Consider the following 16,490-nt stretch of genomic DNA (forward strand, 5'->3'; position numbering starts at 1 on the left):
TAACATCACGAGTGTTAGGGAAGTGCAATCTTACTATGTTTCTGGAAAGAGAACCTGAATGTTTGTGAACAGATCTGACGACCACACTGACTTCTACACAACCATAGCCAAATGTTGAGTTCACTGCTGCTTCTCCTCCCAAGGTCCAGAAGAATACACATTTCAGCTCATCTGCCATTTCGTCTCTAATAAGGATTCAGCACTTTGAGAAGGCTTCTTTCTTGATGGTCTTGGGAGAGAATCCCTTCTAAAGATAGGACACTTATTTCAAACAAAAGTCATAGCCTTGAAATAAAATCCTCTTTTCAGGATGAACTTTTGTGGGTCTTCTTGGTATCTGTGGAGGTCGAAGGAAAGGATACTCAGAGTTCTGCTTCCAGAATTGGAAAAAGGCATGTTCGAGTGGCAATGGCTGCGAATAGGAAATGGCTGGCAGGGATACCAAGAGAAACCCAAGCCTATTTGAAAAAACAGAAACCAGCAGTAGCAAATTCATGGCCAAGATGTGCCCTTCCCTTTGTGTCAGAATGCCAGTGCCTCATATGAATTGGACATACCTGAATCTGGGCAATCTAGGGGAGTAAGCAATTATATGCCAGCCATCTCACCTGGCAGCCAGCCCTCAGTATCTTGTCCCCAGGAGTAGGGCAGAGGCTGGCTCTGCTTTCTAGTCCCATTCCTCATCCCAGATACACTGGGAGACTGTATCTCCCAACCTCCTTTGCAGTTAGGATTGAGATCTGGGATCTATAAACTTTAACATGGTGGACATGACATGATATACAGACCTGACCATAAACCAGTAACACAATATCCACACTTTGTCACTCTCCTTGTTTTGGGCTAAATGCAGAGGAACCACCCTGAAGAGTCAACCAGATGGCAGAAGGCTGGGTCCCCAAACCACCTCATTGAAGGCCAACAAAAACCCAATCAGAAGATGATGTGAGCAAGAAATAAGTCTTTATTTTGTGAAACCAGTGAGATCTAGGGGGTGTTAGTTTTACTTTACCATAAAATAATATAAGGGATCACAGCCCCTTTCTTCAAAGCAACTGCTGACAAAGGACTCTGCTGGGCTAAACTCAGATAATTATCTAGGACAAGTCTGCTTGGCATAAAAAGAGGGATTTATCATCTTTTCTTACTACCCTCAAAATGGATAGACAAGCCAGGTTTTGCCCCTGTGCTGGGTGATCACTGAGTTGCTGTTATAATTTGAGCACATATAAATGCTTCAACTGAATTAAAAAAAAAAAAATTCATCCCACATAGACTTTCTGATTGTCTGGGACTTTGAACATTGAATTACTTCTTCAAATGATACAAGTGCTGGATATTTTTAGCAGAAGGTGTGATATGATTTAAGAGATGATATAATCCTATAAATGTCTGGACAGGCTGCTTTATATGCTTTAGGGTCAATTAAGAACAATAAGCCCATTGGATAAAGGAGGGTACAAGATCCAAATGCTATTTTATGTATGTGGAATATGGAGACAAAAATGCCCAGAGGGAAAAGACTAGAGTCCAAAGTAGATGAGCAGACAAAAAATGGTGGTCAGGAAGCTGTCCAGTGAATTGGTTTGTTTTTTGTTTTTTATGTGTTTTTTTTGGGCAGTAAGAAAAGAAGATAAAATGCAGACTGTAGTCACAGTGGTGGGACCAGTAAATGACACTTTTGTGCTCATGATGGAGATGCGGTGGCCCAAAGTGGGTTTAGTCTTCCTTGCAGAAGGAAAAGAATAAGCTTGTACTTGGTCTAGGACACACAGTGACATTGGGGCAACTATAATGGCTGGTTAACCTCTCAAGAAGTGACATCAGCTGAAGCATTTGAAGCGGTTGGGTCTTGTCACATGGGGCCTTGCCTGTTTGCTTTTCAAGTGCATGTCCAAGAAGCAGCCCGGCCACTGGTTGACTCATGAGTCCAAGCTAAATGTTGATTCTATCACGTGTTACAGATGTCGCCCCGAGTAAATTCTATCACCCTTTGGAGCTACAATGTCCACCCACATCTATAAAATAAGGATTCCATAGAAACTTTATGAGATGCAAAGGATAAGACATGTGAAAGCAACTACAGTGGTGCCTGGCATGTGACCAGCATTCAGTCATATTCACTCCCTGAATTCTTTCCTCTATTTGATAGTAAGTTCTTTGAGGGAAGGATCAGGGCATAGTCATGTTGCATTGCCCCAAGGGCCTGGAATACCATCTAGAACATTGCAGGTGCTTGATAAATGTTTATTAAATGTGCAACAGAAAGGGCCGAGGTGAAACTATGGAGGTAACTCTTGGACCCTAGTAAATTAACATACTGACTTTTTTATGAATTTCCCTTAAGATGAGTGTGTTAGGAATACCTTAGTTTCAGCAGCATTTAACAGAGACCCAAGTGACTGGGGCTGAAAAGATACAAGTTGACTTCTCTGCCACATAAAAATCATGTAAAAGGCAGTGCAAGGCTGGTGTAGTGACTCCATTGTATGGCCTGGTGGCCTTTGACCTCTTTGTCCATGATGGAGCAAAGGGAGTAAAGACACTGCCACTGTCTTTAATGACACACCCAAGAATCTCTCGTTTCTCACCTCCTGTTACCAGAAGTTCTCTCTACAACAGTGGCTGGGAGTGGAATTTTTATCCCAAACGTCCAAGTGGCTTCAATTACTTGGAAAGGGAGACTAGATACTAGAAAACAGCCTGAAGTTTCTTCCACAGTCTTTCCTCTATAATAGTTTTGGAAAAATGGAATGATTGCTGGCCTACTATGCTGGGCCATGAGGATGGCAGCCACTTCCCAGTGATGGAGCAGTGAAAGTCTAGAAGCGTCCTGACTCCCAGATAAATGAGGAGCCTCCAGAGAGTCTTCTTGAATTGTCCGTTTATGGGTGAGAAGTAAATTGCTTTCTTGAAATCCATATTATTTTGGGTCTTTGTAATTCACAACTGAATGTACAGTTTAAATAATGCACAGGGCTGGTGTACAGATGGCTCTCTGTAGCTCTGTGTGACATGAAGGGACTTTTGCCTTCCTTCCCACAGAGGAGCAAGTGGTCCCTCTCTCTTCTGACTCGGCAGCTAAACTGACTGGCAAGAAACCACTCTTCTCTCCACCCAGTTGTGACTTTAGTCTATGAGCTAAAATTGAAGTTGGGGTGAGTTAATGTACTGTATTGTACCCTAGTACCTCCAGTTTATCTCTTCTCAGTTATTGGGTTTGTACTTGTGTTTTATATCAGCAGTACATATTGTACAATACCAAAAAAAAAATCAAGCCAATCAGAAGTAATCAGATTATAAAACACAGTCCTCCTCTCTGTAGGAAATCTCAGTATGTGAAAATTCAGATACATTGAAAGTGATGCTCTCTTGCTCTTCTAGAAGCTACACTTTCAGCATGGCCCCTCTGGCCAGCAGACACCACAGGATGAGAGCTGTGCCCAGACCAGCACCCACAGCTCAGCCACCAGCAGTGGCTCCACCATCTGCTGTGGGCTCCCCTGCTGCTGCTCCCCAGCAGCCAGGTCTGATGGCCATGCCATTGCAGCCAGTGTGGCTGTGGGTTCATGCCATCACTGGGGGCTTTGGAGGAGGAAGTTTGCAAGGCCTGCCATCACTTACCAGGAGCCTCAGGGAACTCAGCTGTCAGAGCAGCAGTAGCGGCATGGCCCATGCTTCTTTCAGGTGAAACTCTTTTTGGCACATGTCCAGAACCAGGGTGACCTTAAGCTTTGTGAGGGTTTCATCAGGGTTCTGAAACAGTGCAGATTGGTGAACAGATTAGCTTAATCATGAAGTTCCAATTGAAGACATGCAAAATCATCTCTCATGATCATGTTAACATTAAAAATATAACTGATGGTGAAGACATACAGTGTGAAACCACCTCTTCTCAATTATTAATACCTTTTGTGCTTCAGGATTGCAGTGGAAGAGGGTGTTTTCACTCTATAGAAGTTCTTTGAGATGGTATTGAGTTTGGGGCTGGACAGATGTCTGTGTGGCCTCTTAAACATGTTTTTCTGATGTTATTGGTGTGGATTCATTCTAATAAAGTGATTTTTCTTTAAAAAAATGCATCTGTAAGATGAAGCTCATTACAAAATAATTTGCTGAATAACTGTATACTTTTAAATAGTGACATTTTCTTACACATTTATAATACTGTATCCAAATTACTTCAACTTTTTACCTAATTTGTCTGTTACATAAAATGGGATACAGAAGCTTAAAGACCCATTCTGGGTCTGAATAAAAGAGATGGAATTTTATCAATATAACATTGTTTTCTGCTTTGACATTAACAGACTGTATGAATAACTGGAAGGAATAGTAAAGAAATATTTTCTAAAGAAACAATAAAGGAATGAAAATGGTGTTCTAGTTTGTACAAGATCAAGCCATCCTTATTCTTCCTGCTATGTTTTACCATAAGCTTTGACACTTTTTCCCTCACATTTTAGAATTCATACCTTGTGTACTTTATAGTTTATACCTTGTGTGTTTTTAATGTTATTTAAAAAATGTCTAGGCATTTCCCCTTCTTACTCTGTAGTTGTGACAGCACAGAAGGTTGAAACTAAAATAATTATGATCCCTTAAGGCAAGACCTCCAGGTTATGAAGTAGGCCAGGCTTCATCTTAACAGCTTTTACCTCTAATAACACAGAAAAATAGAAAAAATGTCTGCAAGGAGAAACCAGCCTCTTATCTGGGCTATCTTTTCATTATGAGTTCTTTAAAAACAAAACAAAACAAAAAACAGCAACAAAAAACTGCTTTAATAATCTGTTCCCTTGCTTTTCTTCAGGAAGAACATTTTCTGGATTTGAATGTGACATATTTCATGAGCCTCTGAATCTATTTCCTGAGTCTATGCAGAAATCCACTTTTTTGTGAGACATCAACTAAATAACTCATAAGCTTTGCAGCCTTAGTCCCATTTGCAGCTCATGCTGCCACTTCGTGGGGAGGAAAGGCCTTGGCAAATGTCCACATCCCCACACCAGGCAAGAAAATCAATGTTTGCAAAGAGCATTGAGCACCATCTCTATTGGATCATGTCAGGACATGTGGACCATTCAGAACCACTATTGGAGCTCAAGTTGAGGTGTATTATCTTCTCTTCCATTACCAGATAGTCAAGGATTAGAAAATCTTTTATCAGTACTCCAGTAAATACAAGTTTATACAAAGAAACTAAATTAGCAGAGGAAAAGCACACATATATATACAAGTGATATATGAGTATATAAACAACCCTTACACCTGTAGGCACTTTTCTGCCTGGAATATCTGCTCTCCAGCTCATTCTCCTCACTGTCTGCCTCTGGGAAGCAACAGGCTCCCTTTCCAGGGCTGCCTCACCCAAGGCTGGTTTACACTCCCAGCCCTGACTTGCCCAGAGTTCTCTGAGACTTCTCCAAGACTCCTGTAGATATCCACATCAGAGTTTTTGCTAGTCTGGTTTCTGGGTTCCCCGTGTTTGTTGTTGAACTACAGTGCCCTCCAGTTAGAGGAAAGAAACAGAGAAAATTCCCTCAGATTCACTTCCGAATCTAAATCTATTGCTTTACTTTTTCTTCTTGCTACTGTGTTGCTGGCCCATCTCCTGCCTCTATCTATCTTCAAGCCAGACAAAGAAAAAAATGAGAAAAATATCAAGCAACTCCTCTCCCTGCTTCAGAAATGACCAGCAGTACTCCACCTAACCACGGACCAGGTGTTTCCGGCTCACATTCTTCTGCCTGACAGACCCCTGCATGGGAGCTCTGGTTAACCACTTTCTGTTCTGCCTTTTGTTTAGTTCCTGCATGAACCATAGGCACGGCCGCCCCCCACACACCCCCACCTGTCCACCCCCCCGCCCCCAGTGGAGTGGAATGTCAGCCATTTTAATCCTCCTGGTTTGCAAGCTGAGTGTCTGTGTGATCTCAGATGTCATTTTACCTCCTTGAGCCTCCGTTTCTTCATCTGTAAACTGGATATACACATGCCCACCTGATGAGTCAGAAGGAGCCAACAAGCCCTCAGACTTAGTCTCTGTATAGTTTTTAGAAGATTAACCACACGTGTTCTGTTAATAGCTAAAAGGCAGACTCAGTTAAGAAAGCAGAAATGGAAGTATCAAAATTTAGAGATTTTCTAATGATGTGCTTCTGTGAAGTTCAGCTGCATTAATTAATTTAACTGGGTGGGAGTGGGTGAGGGCTCTGCCACGTGGTGGCTGCTCCAAGAGGCTGGCCCTCCTCTGCTTTCCCTTAGAACAGTCAGTCCTCTGTAGAGCCCAATGGTCATGATGTGACCAATCTCCAGATTCCTGGTGGAAGTCCCGAGGAAATCAGGGAAGGAGGGCGAGAAGTATCCTCGTCCCAGGCAGGACATTTGGAACGTCGGATTTTTTCTCCTTGAGCAGGCTTGTGGTGTGTGGTCCCTTCAAGCAGAAAGGGTAGAGGAGTGACCCTGAAGGTGTGTGACCACTCACACACCACGTGAGACTTCTCGAGACTTCTGGGGTTTCCTTACTGGTAGAGAGCTAGGCGACGGAGCATGTGCACACAAGGTGAGGGTTGGCTGGGTTGTGGTTCTTTGAGATGCTGTCTAACATCACTGTGGTTGACCCTGTAACTGCTCAGAGCGATGGTTGTGGATGCAAGGTGACACAAGCTGTTGCTGACAAGGGTCCTCTCTTTAGAAAGCCTTCCCGTTTCTCTCTGTGTGTGGTTTTTGTTGGCAGCAAAGAGGTGGGAATCGAATTGTGCTCGGCCTCCACCATCCTGGGTGGCTTAGGCCAGGCAGTCTGCAGGGCACTGGGTATTCTGCATCTAAGGCTGCCGCGGAGAGATTGATGGCTGATCTTTTATTATATCCTGTGTGTACGCGTACTGCGCCCTTAATATGGGCCATGCGTTGTTTTCTAAGTGCTCTGCTTGCCTTAACTCATTTATTCCTCACAGTACCTCTGTGAGGTGGGCACCAATTTTATCCCCTCTGCACAAAGGAACAAACTGAGGCAGAGGGAGGTGAAGCCGTCTTCATGCCCTTCTATTACTAGGAATCGTTTTGGTTTTGCAGTTTTTGACTTGTGAGTGGCGGTTTCCAGAGGGTTTTTTCCCTAAATTACCTGGTCTGAACTATTTGCTCACTAAGCATTTAAGTATTTGTTTCAGACGATGACAAACGAACCAGACAGGGCCAGGGAGAGCCCTGTGAGGCGATATCACTGATATTAGACCCTTCCAAGCCACGGAGCTGGTGGCCTGAGTGAGCCACTTATAGGAGACACCTGTAGGTTTCAGCTCTTTATCAGTCTCCGACCAGAAGTCTGTGCTTCTAGAACACATTCCATGTTTCCTTCCAAAGTAAAGGCATCAGCCTGCATCCCTTCTCAGGTAACTCCTTAAAGGGGTTTCGATAACCCATGCAATTTGAATACATCTGTGGAACAGTTTCCAAGTTGTATATTGTATCTTCAGTCATGCTTACCTTAAAACGAATAAGGAGAGATTAAGAATGGAGTTAAATATCCAAAATCACTCCATTCTCAGATTGAACTGAGAACATTAAACATTTCTAAAAATGCTAAGATTTGTGTGATGGATGGAGGCAACAGCAGATGAGTCCTCCCAAGGAGGAGAGACATTTGCAGGTTCAAATGTTTCTACTGAAAGTGAGTCCCAGCCTCTCTCCTTCCTAAGCAACCGATGCTTCTCATTTTTTTCCACTGGATGGTCTCTCCGTCCTTGCTTTTTCAGAGATTAAATAGCCTTCTTTGTAGGGGGTGGGGGGCATGCTTTAAAGGTCTCACTAGCATCTCATTTGCTCTTTGGAGAGTTGGGTTTGGCAGCAGAGAGAGGAGGCCCTCTTTGGCTTCCAGGAGGAAATGTTCTCCTCCTCTCTCTTCCCTGTTGTTAGCCTTAGTCCAGAGTACAGAGGCCAACTCCTCCTTGTGAGGGAATCTTGATCTGACCACCAGGGTTGGACTGGCTTGACCTGAGAAGATGTTGGGATAATGTAACCAACAAGCTACCTGTAATATTAGCTGGTCAATGAGTAGCCTCCCTAGCCCCAAGGCAAAGCTTGACATTGCTGTTTTAAAATAATAATCTATAATCATTTTTGTATATCTTAAGCTCAGGACCCAATAGTTCAAAAATAAAAGGTGAATACAGAGATTCTTCTTCTTCTACTCTATTCTAGTTTAATTTGGGGACAAGGGGCATTTGTTTTCAAACCTAGGTGATGTTCTATATCTATTAGGGCCCCCAACTGAATAAAGTATTAGACAAGCTTCTAGATCTTGATACCAATTTCCATCTCTACTTTCTCAAGACAGTCTGACTTTTGGCTACTGAACAGAATGCTTGTGATATGTAAATCTCATAAAAATGCATGGAGATTAAAAATAGGGGGGCCTGGGCACGGACTTTGTCCTCATCTCCTGACACCTCAGCTAGGGCACCTGGATAGGGAAGACACGGAAGACACAGAGCAAATAGTTCAGAGGACTTTGGAAGTGAGTGGCAGGAGTGGGCATATGCCATTCAGTCCATGTGGTCAGTAAAAGTTTGGAAGGAGGCATGAAGTGTCCCCTAGTCTGAGTATATTTTAGATCCCAGTGTTTTCTTTGATTCCTAACAGTTCTCAACTTCTTCAATCTCTTTCTGGTCACAACCAGAATCTAGTGACTAAAATCAGAAGAATTTCACCTACTCCTAAGTGTGGGCAAGACTGGAAAAAATGTATATCAATCATCAAGAGTCAAAAACTCGGCTTCAACAATATGTCGCTGGTGAGTTTAACAAGCTTCACTTTTGACATAAACAAAACACAGCATTGTAGTCTTTCCCATCATACTTTAAGCTTGATTCAGTGGGATTAATTTTCCTCTGCCCCAGGATGTCAACTCTGGCAGATCTTATGCTTTTGCCTCCAGTCTTATAAAAAAGATCCTCCAAGGTCACTTTAGGTTGCAAACACAATCTCAGTTCAGTAATTAGAATGTCACGGCGAAGATGTTAATCAAAGCTTAGAACGTGACAGCATTCAGTTGTTTGCCTTCCTTCAGCTCTGACTTGCTTCAGGCATGGTCCTCCTGTCTTTACTCCTTCTCCCCTGCCCCTCCCTGTTCACCCCGCCTTCTTCTCACACTTTTCCTGCCTGTTGGTTCCTCGCCAAGGTCAAAGATAGAAGGAGAGAGAAGGGAACGTTATGGTTTCATTGGGCTGGCAGCTTTGTTATTCCTGAGCCTACAGCTGCCTTCCTGAGTTAGTTACTGATGGTTAAATAGACCTTTTCCCCATGGCTGCTTTTCTGCGCTGTTTGAGGTGCTCTGCTGAACTCTTCCTCCTGCAGCTTCCATTAGCTATCTGGATTCTTCTCTATTTTGGCTGGCCGTTTGTAACTCCTGCCTCAGCCTGTGGGAATCCAGTGACACCCTTCCAACCTCTTCCACTCAGGTCTGCTCACCTGTGTTACCCTGTTGGGCAGGACCCAAGACAAGATGAGCTGGATCTCTCTCTGGCGTAGTTTACATCAATTCCCAGGATCTTTTGCCCAGTGAGCCCTGAGGTTGAAGGCTGATACCACCACAGAGCACAGGATGATGCTCCTTGACAGAATTAAAATTGGTTGGAAATGATCCTGTATGAAAACCACCTATGCATAAATATTAGTTAATTTCTATTTTTCACAGTTATGTCCTGTGCTTAGTTGCTCAGTCATGTCTGACTCTTTGTGACCCTGACTATAGCCTGCCAGGTTCCTCTGTCCATGAGGATTCTCCAGGCAAGAATATTGGAGTGGGTTGCCATGCCCTCCTCCAGGGGATCTTCCCAACCCAGGAATTGAACCCAGGTCTCCCGCACTGCAGGTGGATTCTTTACCATCTGAAGCTTTAAACCAATATTTCTCTCTGTTAAAGATAACAATACAAAAATTGTATTTGATCCATCACATATTTTAGAGTTGCAAATTCTCCCAGAGAGATATCATACCAACTCTATCTTAATGTGGATTATTCAGACTTTGGCTCCTTGCTTTTGTTAAATGCAGTAATTTCAGTTTTTTTGATATTTAAGTTTTGGTTTTGTGAAAATAAGATTTGAGGGTTGAAAGAAAGAGTTGTTATTAGCATGATTTAATTTTTCTTGCTTTTGAAGTAGCAAAAATTCATTGATTTGAGGGTAAATGATTTCTCTGAAAAAAAATGTAGTATATAATGAATGAGGGCTGATAACGTGTTTCCTTGACAAGTCCTTTTAAGAGGACTTTCTAAATACAAAATGCTGAGTGAAATCTTGGGAAGGTGTTGCATTTTTTTTTTTTTTTTTTTTAGTAAGTGAATAGGGATCCATTGCACCCTTTTGTTTCTTTCATACTCTTTAGGAATCCTATCTGAATCTACTTACAGTTTTTTTTTTTCTGCTTTGAATGTTAATACTCTATGGAACAGCCACTTTATATATGTTTTAAACTCTTGCCTGGCTCATTAAAATTCATTTTTAAGAGTTCCTAGGTAGCTTAGATTTGTTTAAACATTTAAAATCAACAGCATATCAGGTCTTGTATGGCTGATGGAATAAAGAGAATATTGAGTGCAAAGTACTGAAATTTAATAAGCTTTGACAAGAAAGGGTAAGATCTCTATTCTTTAGAAACTAATAGTAGATAGTAATATCTTGTAACTTTATAGTTTATTATCTCAGTTGATTCTCAACCCTTATGTCACATAGGCAAATCAGACTGTCACATCTTCATGTTAATGACGAAGAAACTGAAGTCAGGGAGATTAAGTGAATTGCCCAGTGTCATTGTGCTGGAATGCTGAAGAACTAGGGTAGGAATCCAGGTTTGCTGTCTCTAAGTCCTGACCCTTTAGATTATAGCATCGTGATTTTTCAGGACAGAAGTGATTGGTTACAATCAGCGCATGCAAAGTTAGATGAAATGGTTCCTCTTTCCAAAGGCTAGTTGGGAGGTGGACCTGAAAGACAGACAAGTCATTAAATTCTTGCAATAAAATTTGGTAAGGACAATGATAGTAGCTATTAAATGAGGCACTAAGAAAAGGAAGGTCTAATTCAGTCAGGGGTGGGAGCAGGAAGGAGTTTAAGCTTTTGTTTTTGGTCCGTGACATTATTTCTCTGCCAGAAGACCTGTATGTAAAAAAGAAAGTCTCTCCCCTCCCCATCCTGGCCCCTGTGGTCAAGAGACTGAGTGAGGAATTAAGTTGATGGTATTGAATACAATAACTCCAGCTGAACAACAAAGTCTGTGGCCATTGAAGAATTCTTGGTCTGGGAGTAAGGGGGCTTCCTGGGGAAAGACAGTAGAATTAAGGCCTATAGAGAAGATGGCTCCAGACCTTCGACCTCGCTTGCTTCAGGAGTCATTGCAGCTCATGGTATTTTCAAGGGATGGCCACAGCAATATCTTTTGTCCTCCATGCTCTTCTACAATAGTGTGACCTTCTATCCCCCTACCAAGAGGTTGAGTCTAAATTCTTCTTCATGTGAATCTGGGCAGTTTTGTGACTGCTTAAACCAATAGAGAGTGGGAGAGCTGCCATGTGATTCCCAAGACCGGTCACAAGAGGCGAGTCCCAGTGTTGCTGGAACACTCTTGCTTTATTCAGGCTGTGCTGTGCTTAGTCGCTCAGTAGTGTCCAACTCTTTGCAACCTCATGGACTGTAACCAGCCAGGCTCCTCTGTCCACAGTGATTCTCCAGGCAAGAATACTGCAGTGGATTGCCGTTTCCTACTCCAGGGGATCTTCCCAACCAAGGGATCGAACCCGGGTCTCCCGCATTGCAGACAGATTCTTTACTGTCTGAGCCAGCCGGGAAGCCCAAGAATACAGGAGTGGGTAGCCTATCCCTTCTCCAGGGGATCTTCCCAACACGGGAATCGAACCAGGGTCTCCTGCATTACAGGTGGATTCTTTACCAGCTGAACTACAGAGATTCCCTCATTCAGGCTACTTTCTATAAAAATGAAATCTATACTATTAAGAATGTACTTAAGCCATATGTATCTTCTCTCTCTTTCTCTCTCTCATGTGCCTATATTGATCTGTCAATTATTGATTTATTGATCTGTGACCATCTATCTAGTCATCTATCTCAATATAAGAGAAAATGTTTTATTGCAATTAATTCTGTTCTGCTAATTGTTCTTTTAATATTGGAGTCAAATTATGGATATGTGAATTTGTTTATACAAAGAATCAGAATGAAAGTTGAAGTTGAAAACAGATCTATTTGCTTATGAAGAAGACTGTTCAAAAGGAAGAGAACTGGTGGAAAAGGGGGAAATGTCTAAAAATGCCTAAAATAGTCTGACCTTGACTCCTGTATAACCTCATGTTTTCTGGGATTTTTTTTCTCTTTCTCTCCAGGTCCTCTTACTCAATTTTTTGGTAGCCTCCTTGGCTACCTCTTACTTACGTCTACCTCTTACTTTTTTGTGATTTCCACAGTTACTTCCAAGGCCCACTTTCCCTTCCTTTTACTTTCCATTTCTTCTTTCCTTTCTCCCTCCCTACACTCACTCTCCAAGGATGACCTTATTCCCTTTTTTGGCTTAACTACCATTTATTGTAGACCATCACTAACTCCACAAACATTTATTGAGTGCTTTCCATGTGCCAGACATTCATCTAAGAGCTGGGGATATGGTTATAGCTTAACATTTTTAGTGGTTTTATGCTTGTGAATTTTATTTTCAACTGGCAGTGATCACCACAGAAATTCAAATATTATTGTATACATTTACATTAACATATGTGTCCTGAAGATGATGCATGTTTAGGAAAGAATAAGTAACTGGTTAGCAGCCTGAGCCAGCAGACTTTTCCTACCTCTTAACTTGGAAACATATCTATTTATCCTTGGAATTAAGGTAGCATGATTGATGAGAACATACTTTTCCGTTCTGATCAATATTGCACTGTTTCAAATGCAGTTGGGAAGTCCTCGATGATGACAGTTACTGATGGCAGAAAGCCTATTTGAAGTGGATGTCAAGATGGGAAGAACTAGGAAGTGTTGTCTTACTATGGTCTCCTTGGCTCTCATTGTACTGGATGACTGTGAGCCAGGTTTCCAGACTTGAGATGATCTTGATTGTCTTCTCTCTCAGACTGAAGTTATTTGGTAATGGTAACAGGGACTTGCCAGAGAAATAACTAGGGGAAATACCATAAAACTATTTATGGAGTTGAAAGCAGACATCTTTGGTGATGTTCATATTGGGCAAAGACTGTGCCTCATTTTGGATTGTATAGAAGGACGTTCTTGGCTTCCAGCAAATTCTAACCCTAATGTAATTTGCAAAATTATTTGGCTTAGAAAGATCTAGAAAAGTCCATTTGAAATCATCATGTAACTTTTACTTTCAGTTTACTGAGGAGCTTAAAAGTCAACATGAAGCTATATTCATCCCACTGGTACTGTTTAAAAAAAAAAAACAATTTATTTAAAAATTAAAATAAAAAAGGTTCATCTGCATCAAAATGAAAAGCTACCATTTCCCCTAAACTTTGTGGGCATTTTTTATCACCATGCTGTTTAATCCTTTTCCTTTTGAATTCAAAACAGTGAAGGGCTTTGTTCTAAAACTATCTTTCACCAAAGCAGCTGGTCTGTTACACACAGAAAGAGCGCTTAACTTTTACAAAGCTTAGCCAAGTTCTCCTGTTCTCTAATTCCAGTCATTCCTAATTATCTTCAACTGTGTCACACTGTCTGCTGAGGTGCTCTCTGATATTTTAATATCAAAGACCTATAGGCCAATTATTTAATCACACCCTGACCTAGTGATGTATTTCCTTTTGTTCTGCCTAGGCAAGAAGTTTCCTGTTAAACTGAAGAGAAACACAGGTCCTTTTGTGATAGGTATGGGATAAAACATAGACAGGAGAAATTAATAATATAGTGGAGTGCATCTTTGGGTAGTAGCACTGTCGGAACTCATAAAATTTCTCTGAAGCATGGTAACTGCTGAGTATAGGCAGAGTAGAGTGGGAGGGAGTGAATACTTACTGAAATACCTACATATGTCAGGCTTTGTGCTATGGTTTTCCTATGCTTTCTTATTTAAATTTCACAACAAAAATTAGGAAGTGATTATTCTCCCTAACTCACAGATGAGAAAGCTAAAGTTCAAAGATATGAAACATCGATGCCAAATCATACAGGTAGTAGAGGACACAGCCAGTGTTTGAACCCAAATTTGAATCCAAAAGCTTTGTTTTTTCCCAGTGCATTACGGAACTATATATGGTATCCATCAACCATTTTATTGCATGATGCCTCAAGAGAGAGAGAGCCAAGACATCCTCACAATTGCTTTAAATGTAACGCTTGACCTCCATAAGTGACAACAATCAGAGGGATGACCGTCAGAGATGGTGAGGAAAACAGTTTACGGTCTGCAAACATCAGCTCAAGAAACAGTCTTGACATTCAGATTGACAATCCCCATCTATACCATCAGAGATGAAAACCTGACTCTCTCATTTTCCTGTTATAACCAAAGAAAAAGGCAAGCATTATACTGGCTTTTCTCTGTGTTCAAAGGATAGGATCAGGTGCCTGATTGTGAAGATGCTTCGTGTTGATGATCCACCCCTTACCTTCCACTAATTGGCTTCTGAGTGCTTTTCCTCCAAGACTTAATTAGAAACATCCTACCTGGTACTTTAATAATGTGAAGATTTTCTTCATTGTTGTTAAGCCATTCTTTAAAAAAAAAAAGAAGAGAGAGAGAAACTTATTCAAAGTTTAGTTTCAATATGCTTGAATTTTAATCTCATATTTCTTAGCTGAAGCACATTTTTTCTTTTGGATCAGAAAGCACTCCTGGCTGCTATCAAGAGTAAGAAATACCGTCCTGAGACAGATGTCTGTTTCCTCTGCCAGGCTGGTGTGGAAGCCGACCCGTGTTTCCTCCCCCATCCGCATGCTGGGGAAGCAGCAAGGAGGTATCAAGCATTCTGCCTAAAACATGTTTTCTCACCCCAGTGCTCTTGCCACTTCCAACGTCTTTAAAAATAACAGCAAAATGGCTCTGAAAGTAGATGGCATTCATGTGAGGTAAGTCCCTAAGAATCATGCCTATCCTGAGAGTCAGGCAAGGACAAGCTTTGAGCTGGGTCAGACCTGGATTGGAATCTCACCCCTAATTGTTTATTAGAAGCTTTGTCTTGGGATAGTGATGGGTCAGGATCTTTTCTGGGATCCTGGAATTTTAATTAAGACTCATAAATGGAAGACAATGGGCTGTAAGTGCCTATAACCTTGAAAAGGAAGTCTAGACATTTCTTTGTAGACCTTATTAGGAAACGGTAAAACTAGTCTTTGAACTCTTGGTTCTTGGCCCCCATTGTCCAGCTCCAATCTACATCACAGAAAGTTAGTTGGTGTGGTAGAGAAAAGGGGGATTCTTTGAAGGGTATGAACAGGATTAGAAAATGCTAGGCAGATAGTCCTCCTCTGCTTCCTTCTTGGCCTCAAACCCTAGAAAATGATTGTTAGAGACAGGGGCCATCTGATGGAAAAGAAAATTGACATTTCACAATCTTGCTATTTGCTTGATGACCTAAATCAGAGGTCAGCAGACTTTTTCTATAAAGAGCCAAATAGTAAATACATCAGGCATTGTGAGCTCTTCAGTCCTAGATGCAGCTGTTCAGCTCTGCTGTTGTGGAGTGAAAGGAGTCCTAGGCAGTAGGTCAGTGTGGCTGAATTCCAACAAAACTTTCTCTTCAAAATTCTACTGGTCAGACTTGGCCTGTGGTTCACAGTTTGCCAACCCCTGACTTAGAGATTTACCTTTAGTTCTTTGGGTTGGATCGCAAGTGAATTCCTAGAATAATTTTTGATGAGAAAATAAAGGCTAGGGTCTTCCATGATGACCTTGTCAAGCAAAAATGGGGAAGGACTTTGAAATGGGCAAAAAAAAAAAAAAAAGCTAGGTATTTTTAAATGGAAGTTAGACATTGCCTAGAACTCTCTTCTTGGTTATTTGAGTTACTTTATGACACTGTAAATTATAGAATATTGATAGTAATGGAAATTACTCCTGTTCATAGAGATGCGAGTGAATTTTATCTGAGGGAGATGCAATTGATTCCTCCCTCTTTTGTCTCCAAAGAAGCTAGTTTTATATAAACTAAGCAAATGCTTTATTTCATTCCAGTATTCCCAAGGTCCTAAATATGCATCTGTACTTTGAATTCTCCTTTGAACAGGTTCTGACACCTTACTGGTTCCCTCATTAGTTAATAAGTTTTAGGTCATCTTTAATAAATGTTCATTTTATATTTGCACAGGAGTCACAATTTTGTCTTTTAACATCCAGGAAAGGAGAGTGTTAGAGAAAGTGTGTTGGGCACCTTTCATGTATTGCTTCAGAATTCTCTTGACCCCTCACCTCCTACTGAAATCACTGCTGGTGTTTTGTACAAGTACAGTGAAATAGGGCCT

The 16,490-nt window shown here is 41.4% G+C and overlaps 1 protein-coding gene and 1 pseudogene across 15 annotated transcripts in view; both read left to right on the top strand.

Moving 5' to 3' along the window:
- TLE4 (TLE family member 4, transcriptional corepressor) overlaps window positions 1-16,490 on the top strand; it is a 275,661-nt gene that overhangs the window by 190,211 nt on the left and 68,960 nt on the right. For 3 of the 14 annotated variants that reach the window (XR_014058555.1, XR_014058559.1, XR_014058567.1), the window contains one exon: window positions 144-315. The exons of 5 other annotated variants lie outside the window; for them this stretch is intronic. The gene's annotated coding sequence lies outside the window, so the exon portion shown is untranslated. Of the gene's footprint in view, window positions 1-143; window positions 316-853; window positions 946-3,045; window positions 3,159-4,813; window positions 5,114-8,680; window positions 8,795-16,490 lie in introns of those variants that run through there. 6 more of the 14 variants (XR_014058552.1, XR_014058558.1, XR_014058561.1 and 3 more) reach the window with 5 other exon arrangements.
- Window positions 3,365-4,278, top strand: LOC145516378 (coiled-coil-helix-coiled-coil-helix domain-containing protein 2 pseudogene; annotated as a pseudogene). Its single transcript, XR_014061346.1, has one exon. The product of XR_014061346.1 is annotated as a coiled-coil-helix-coiled-coil-helix domain-containing protein 2 pseudogene (transcript).

Source organism: Giraffa tippelskirchi, chromosome 1 (assembly GCF_054371585.1).
Source record: "Giraffa tippelskirchi isolate mGirTip1 chromosome 1, T2T-mGirTip1v1.2.pri, whole genome shotgun sequence".
Taxonomy (NCBI): Eukaryota; Metazoa; Chordata; class Mammalia; order Artiodactyla; family Giraffidae; genus Giraffa; species Giraffa tippelskirchi.